General features: G+C 38.9%; 1 long non-coding RNA gene across 1 annotated transcript; it reads right to left on the reverse strand.

The window, feature by feature from the left end:
* Positions 1 to 617: 617 nt before the first annotated feature.
* Positions 618 to 4,110, reverse strand: LOC127350278 (uncharacterized). Its single transcript, XR_007880541.1, has 3 exons — positions 3,996 to 4,110; positions 3,607 to 3,741; positions 618 to 2,200 (listed from the first exon to the last, which is right to left on the reverse strand). It is a non-coding gene; the product is annotated as an uncharacterized LOC127350278 (long non-coding RNA).
* Between the last annotated feature and the right edge of the window lie 4,135 nt (positions 4,111 to 8,245).

Below are 8,245 nucleotides of genomic sequence, written 5' to 3' on the forward strand. Positions count from 1 at the left end.
TAAGCCCTGCTGGGACTGTAGCAAAATTAGCATGACTTAACACCAGCATGACTCTGGGGCCACACTGTTATTTTGCTCCAAGCAGCCAGGATGTTTCCCCACCAGCAGTCAATACCAGGCCACCACTTGCTAGCTGCACCGTGCCATGTGTATAGAAGAGTCATTTGTGTGTATTAACAGTTAACTCTGTTTGCATGACTAACACTACGTTTACCCCAAAGTCTATTAGTTCAGCAGCCTTGAGTTAAGTAGGTAATCTTACATGCACAAACTCTGTCTTGCAGCTTTATTTGACTTCCTGCACGTTAGCAAACGGTAGAATTAAATGTATTAAAATAAGATTCTATCCAGCAATGTCCAATGCCAAACGTGATGGCATGCACATGAATGAAATGTCAATAACATACAGAAGAATATAGGAAAAAAGGAACAGTATGGAGACACAAGTGCAACTGTACAATGAACACATATAAAACTGAGAACCCTCTGCCCCCTTCTGGTTGTTTTTTAACAGCAAGCTCATTTCAGCAGAATATCTAGTAAAATGACAGATTAACCTTCTGTAAAGCATCAACTTCTTTTTTTCTTTTTGTAAATTACAAAGCTAGACTTATAGACAGGGTTGAGATTCCCAGATTTATTCAGACATTTTGCAAGAAAGAACTTAACAAATATAGTCCTAATCCATAAGGGAATGCCTTTTAATATCATATTTGTTATTTTAGCAACCTAGTTTAGCTTTGTGAAGTAAAATAACACCAACAAGCAGATGGCTTGTTGAGTTAATGTTGAGAATATGCTCTACGTAAATTCAGTTTGTTTGAGTGAGCATAAACTAATCTCCTGGGTAATTTCATAGATAAGAGGAGAATGGCATACATTTGAAACTGCTGAGGCTGGGGTGGAAAGGATGGGAATAGGTCTTGACTACAGTTGTTATTAAATGTAATAAGAAAATGACAAGAATCTGCACTGATAGCACTGATCTTTAAATATCCCCTCCATACATGTATTAAGACATATATAAAATAGTCTGCTTGAAACAATAATGTGTGTCTGATCTGCTTTTCCTTTAAAAAAAAATTCTACATTAAAATCCTTAAAAAGACATCTACTCATTCTACCTCATTAAAAATTCCAGAATCTGTGAATGTGCTAATTTTGTTGATTTGGAAAATGTTCCTGCTGGACACAAGATGTCTTACTGTAAAGCCCATTGTACACCACTTGTATAATTTGCATACAAAATACTTAACACTAAATAGCTTAATACTTCCAGTGTCAAACTACATACTTCATTCTGCACAGTGAAGCCCAAACATCCAACTTTAGGAACAAGAATCAAACTATTTTTGAGTGGAGGGGGACTTTAGGCATGATTTTTTTTCCTTGGTGTGTCCTGCAGCTCTCTGTGGCATGGTTCATGTCACCTGTTCAGTGTCTCTGTGATGTCTTACTTACTTAGTTACTACTTGTTTTTGCAAAAAAAAAAAAAATTAAAAAACATTAAATAAAAATAAAATATTCCTATCAGAATGTATAGTTGTCTGTTGTCATGGCCAGCAAAGAACCGCCATCATATTAGCAAAAGATGGTCCTTTCTGGACTAAGTCAAATTTGAATTCACTGTCCATGAAGCTTTTCCCTGTATTCACCTTGTACAACAGTACAAATGATAAGTCTAAACTAAACTAACAGTGTAATGTGTTCTTAGCTTGTTTTAAAGGATGCCATATTCATTTCAGTGCTGCCTTAAATGTGAAATTCGGAGTTAAAACACAAGGGACTACATAGAAAATGGAGAAATGTTATTATTACAAAATTGCCTGAACTGTAGGCAAATTGTCTGTGATGGCACAGAAACACAAAATGTACACTGAAACTATTATTATTTTGGTCATAAAGTAAAACAAACAAACAAAAGGACAAAGGTTCACCAAGAATCCCCATGTGCTTTTCTTTAGCTATGCATGCTCATACATTTAGAATTATTTAGAGGATGCACATATATTTCCAAATGGAAAACAATGAGCTTCAACAGTGTTCTTCATTATGCAGTTCATTTGTTATTTTTGAAGTTGAAGTGTGATCCACTTCCTCAGAGTAGAAGCTTTCTGTTGCGCGTTCAGAGTTGGAGATCCAGGAGGTCAGACTGCTGAGTGCAGGGTCAGGAACCAGAGGCCAGATAGTCTGCTTTATCCTGGCAACAAGAAACAGACTATAAAGTTCAGCAGGCCATTAAATACAGCAAATATTTTGTACATTGACTTGTTAATCTTTGGAACAAATGAACATTGCTAGCTGAATGCAGGTTTTCTAAAGAAAATAATCTTTAACCTGAGATAGCCAATATTGCGGTATGCTAGGGCCTATTAGATATTGTCAATGCAAATTACACATTTCAGCATTTGTCTAAGCTATGATAAAAAGAGCAGTGTTATACAGTTCCACGTTTAGCCAATAATAGGTACCAGTCACACTGTTAGCTGTGGGCTTTTTTAGCGTCAGCTGAAATGCAATAGACTACACAGAATTACATTCTCAGTCTCACACTCACTCATACTCAGGCAACTCTGATACTTTAAGCATCTACTTTTTGCTTGTGCACAGCACCTTTATTAAAAAACATCAGAAAAACACAAGATAAATAAAAAAACATATTAACTTTATGTGTCCTCCCAGAACTGTCTAACTGTACATAACCACTTTGCATTTATTCTCCTCAAATAAACAGCTTGCATTATTAGCAGCGTAGCTCCTAATCAGCCAGAGAAACCTGGGCTGGAGAACAGGAGGCCAGAAGAGATAAAAAGACAGTTGCAATAAGGGCTTTTCCTGCTGTACTGCACTCCACTCTTATTCTCTCATATCACTCTTATGTATTAAAAACATGTGCTAATGTAGCTGAAACTAAAATCTAGAAATGAATTAAATTGTATACCTCATGCATACATTAAGGAACTTAACTGCTACATTACAGCTCTTCATTAGAGCGTATTGGTGATCACCAATACTGGATAGTTCTCTGCGAGTAGGTGAACCTGTACAACATGGACATGTACTGCACATGATGCATAATTATGACAATTTAATCAAAGTTACTCAAAGAGGTCTCAGTCTATATTTCACATTATTATATATTGCTTAATATATTGTTTTTTTTATGGTTAAAGGCGACTGGAGTTCTGGTCATCTTATAAAAAGACTAATGATCTGAAAAATACCTAAAAGATGAGACTACTTCCCTTGTTACCTTGTAAATTCACAGTTTTTCTAGTTATAAGTTGAATCAACTGCTTTATTCTGCCTTGTTTGGAGACACTTAACACTTTTCCGAAAATCATAGACTTTTTATTTTGCACAATATTGTTGCTGGTATACAACTGAAGTGCTAGAATATCACTCACTGTCTACACACAGCAAGGATGAGGAGCAAGACCACAATGAACACAGGAAGGACGACGCAAACCAGGATGGTCCTTTTTGAATAGTCGTCTTCTGACAAATACACAGATTCATTCATGAGCACACACAAAAGTACAAGGAACACAGCAGCCATGTAAAGTTTTTATTTAAAGCAATGACAGTGCATGTGTTGGTTCTTACCTACAGTAACCCACTGATGTGGACTGGCTCGTTCTTCTCCTGCCACCGTGTGAGCTGTCATATAGATCTGATAGACTCCCGATAGATCAGTCAAACGGTAGTTCAGTGTCTCATCTGACACTGTGTGCACTTCACCTGCACCACAATATTAAAAAAAATGGTCCACTTATCTGCAGTGTACTGACATTGGTTTGATAAAGATTTAGCAGAGACCTAATGAAATATATAATTTCCCCATGCAATCGAAAATAAATTTTATTACCATACAAAACAAAAATACTGTTAAAACTGTTAATATTTTCATGTCACTGTATAGTTTCTGTGGGCTGTGTGAGGCACAACACAGAGTACAGTATGTGGGCCAATTCTCTGTGTGAGTTTAAACCTACTTGTTGCATTGTTCTCCTTCTGACAGTAGAGGCTGTATTGGGGATGAAGCCATGCTGCTCATCCACAGGCGGAGGCTCCCGCACCACGAGGACGGCATTGTTGCTCTGTTCCTTCACCTGCAGCCTGGGACCAGTAGAGGGCACTACAGAGCCAGGCAGAGGGGAGCAAATGAGAGAGTGGGATAAAGTGGTGCTTGTAAAACCTAGCTTGTCCTAAAAACGTAGTAGAGCTACATCATTTGATCAGATAATTGCTACATTTTCTGTGCCCCCTTGCTGTCTGATAAAGGCGGAGCAAATCTGCATGTTAAAAGCACATTACTGCAGTGATACATTATCTCCCAGATTTAATTTAAGAATTGATACTCTTCTGGCCTAGGGAAGGCAATCAGGATTTGAGATCCATGTTGATTCTCTAGACTGAAAAAAATTAATTTGCGATGCTCCCCTAATGGCTTATACACTAACAGAAACAAACCTTACAAATGTAGGCAATATTTATGTGACAGGTAATAGATTCTTTTTTTCTCTCTCCTTTTTTAAGATATTTTGGGGGCTTTTATGTCTATATTTGATAGGACAGGTGAAGATAGGAAAGGGAGGAGAGAAAGGGGGGACACCATGCAGAAAGGGCCGCAGGTTGGAACCTGGGTGATAAGGGCTCAGCCTACAACGGGCTTGCGCTCTATCTCCACCATGCGCGCCAGGTAATTGATTCTCATGACAATTGCATAAAATTAAAGAACAGTTTCTTGCATTAAAGGCAGGTATTGCATCTTGCATCCTTAATTCAACACTCCTGTATAATAAATGTAACTGTATGATAGAATGAGTTCAAACAACTAATAGGAATGTAAGTCAGAGCCTTATTGCCCTGGCAGTTACCTTCTGAACCCAGAAGTGTCAGAAATATGATCAGAGAAATACTGTATGAGTTCTCAAATTATCTGTACAACCGGAGCTCAATGATATTCTTCATTTTTGTTTCTAAGATTAAATCTGGTTAAAGCTATGTTGTGCCGATTGATAATTAGGATAATTAATATAATTAGTATTATAATTAGGTTGCCTTTCCAGTCTTGGAAAGCCCTGGCATTTCCTGTTTTTCAGGAACAGGTTCACCTTAATAGTGGCTGGATAATAAACTTACCAGTGGCGATCATGCTGCTGGTGTTGTTGTTCAGTCTCTCCCAGTTCAGATTCTGTTTGTCGGCCTTAGTCACTGATTCCCATTCCAACAGGAAGCCAGTAAGCGAGGCATGTGTGAGTGCTGACCATGTAAGCTCCAGACTACAGTCATTCAGGGCTTTTACATGGACTGTTTTCAAGGCTCTGAGTGCTGAACAGAAAATATGAAAACATGCAGAGTATTAAAAAACACATATTTACACCAGCATTTGCTCTAAATTCTGATACATTAGTGACGGTTACAATATAAAATATTTTTGTGAACAAAATATCTTTATTTTCAAATTATTCATCTGTGAATGGAGACTTAGTAATACGTGTGTCTGTGGGTGTTGGTAGCCTAAGCCAAGCTGCTGGGGAGCTGCTAGCAGAGTTACACATAGTCAGGAAGCAGGATGTGTCTGTCATGTGGAAGCAGCTCTCAGTTTGCAATACAATGTGGGATTCTTTGGAATGACTACGCATTGAACCACAGGCTGGTGCAGGCACTCTGAGATTTGCAGGAGACTGGAGGGGAGAAAACATTGAGGTTACCACAGAAACTGACTGGGCTTTTCAACATCAGCATAGAACTTGGCTATGCTGATGTATCACCATCACTGACCATCTCCTTTGAATTCCACACAAATAAATTAGCACTACCAACCCAGAGCACATCAATGCAAAAACTCCATGACAACTTAAAAAATGCCAGATCACGCATCAACTTCTCGTTCTGTTCTAATCAGCCATCACTGAATCCATCGTCACATCCTCTATTACAGCATGGTACTGCAGCACAGACTGTATTGTCACCAAGGAATTGAAAATCATAGACAACATTCTCCCCTCAGCTGAATTGCTACATACTCAGCAAAGTATGTGTAAAGTGAGCAAAGAAAATCATCTCCGACCCCTCACATCCTGCTCATCACCTCTTCTAGCTCCTTCCCTCGGGAAGACACTATAGGTCACTGTCCACAAAGACTAAGCTCTTCATAAACGGCTTCTTCCCCTTCAGGATTCTGAACTCCTCCCTCCAGCCCCGTTCTCACATACTAATGGTTTTATGTATCTACTGTAAACAGCCATAACATTATGGGGAAGTGAATAACACCAGGATGCACTATGGGGAGAAGGCAAGCCGGCGGAGGCAGTGTGATGCTTTGGGGCGATGTTTGGCTGGGAAACTTTGGGTCCTGCAGTTCATGTGGATGTTACTTTGAGACATACCACCTATCTATGCATTGTTGCAGACCATGTACACTCTTTCATGGAAACTGATGGCAGTGGCCTCTTTCAGCAGGATAATGCGCCGTGCCACAGAGCAAAACTGGTTTAGGAATGGTTTGAGGAACACAAAAAAGGGGTTCAAGGTGTTGACTCCACAGTAGAGTCACTTGTCTCTTCTGAAGATCATCTATAGGTTTTAACATTCTCCACAGCTGTTTGCTGGTGATCGGGGCTGAGGGACATGAAGACAAACAAGTATAGTTTCAGCAACAAAATTCTCTTTTTCAGATGACTGTTGAATGTGGTTTAATTTTAACCGGAAAAGTTATTTGAAGTTATTTGGCCAACTATTGACAGCAGTATTATACTTAGTCTTTTGATTAAAAAAATTTGAATTACAGAGAATTACATTGTTTACATTTTTGTGAAACTAATGATCTGACACAAACACAAACTCACACCTGCCATCCCTGTGCAGCTCGGTAGCCAGTCGCTCTACTTGCTCCAGATACTGAGGTTGCGGATGCGGAGTCGGACTGTGTATTGAGTAAATGGACTGAGAGAGAATGGGCTTTTGAGAAGGATGGTCCGGTTTGTCCTCAGAGAGTCTGTACACTGCAGAGGATTAAGCTGATCACCCAGATAACCCTCCACTGTCTGGGCCTCGGGCTTAAAGAAACATGGAGGACAACACAATAAGAAAAACAAAGAAATAGATTAACTATGCCTGCATACCATAATTTATTTCTCACTGATCTGAAGATTAAATGCAAAACGTTGAATCTATCCCTTCATCTGTCCTATTACCACACCTGATCATCCGTGCTGTATTGTAGCTGGTAGGACAAAAAAGCGATTGCAAATGTTTTCATTAGAGCAGAATATACTGGTGTATGCCACTGCAGCTCTAGACAACTGGGTTTATCTCTGACTGGTCTCAGATCAGTCACATTTGGCCTACGCAGCTTCACTGATGAAACAAGAGTCAGGGTGAAGTCAAGGTGTGAAATATTAACTGTAGAAAGTGAATGAGTGCTGGGCATGGGTAATTAATCATATTTTTTCCTAAATTGAATCAGAGGATAAACCACTTGAGATACATACACATAAGGGCTCTCCCTCCATCCCAAACCACTGTGCACACTACATGAACATACCAAATAACTCTAGGAATGAAAAAAAAACTCTATAAATGAAATACGATCAAAATAGATTTACAGTAAACAAGAAAGAAGTCTTGAAGTGACACAAATAAGAAATTGATCTGAGTGAGTTAGGCAAATTATTGCAGTCTGATGGTGCTTTAAACTTAAAAGTCTCCCAATTAATTTTTTTAATTAAGATTGTACGAAAGGTGAAAGCTGTTTTAAGTATTAAGGATTGGCCAGATAAGTGTATCATACAGGATCTTGCGTGTGGTAAGGACAACTCAGGTCTACAAATCCACAAATCTACAAATGTTAACATTTGTTTTATTACTAATATAATTAACATGAGAACTACAATACATGTTTTTGTGCACGGAGCCAAATAGGTTTACAACAGCCTAACTAAACCTACTGAAAACTATTCTATTTTACTTACAATCACCTATAAAGCTAACAATAATTCAAGAGTGTCTTTCCAAAATAAAATACATAAGTACATATGTATTGTTACCTGCATCTAAAGCTCTGATACAGAGGGTCGGTGAGCTGGCTGTTGCTGCAGCGCTCTGGGCAACGACTCTGACAGAGTACAGCCTGTCAGGACTGCTCATGGGACCGGAGCAGCGTGTCTGATTTATCCTGGTGCAGCTGAAGGCACGCTTACCAAAAGAGTCACAGGTAAATTTTGTCCTGTGTACACAA

This window comes from Dicentrarchus labrax, unplaced genomic scaffold (assembly GCF_905237075.1).
Source record: "Dicentrarchus labrax unplaced genomic scaffold, dlabrax2021, whole genome shotgun sequence".
NCBI lineage: Eukaryota > Metazoa > Chordata > Actinopteri > Moronidae > Dicentrarchus > Dicentrarchus labrax.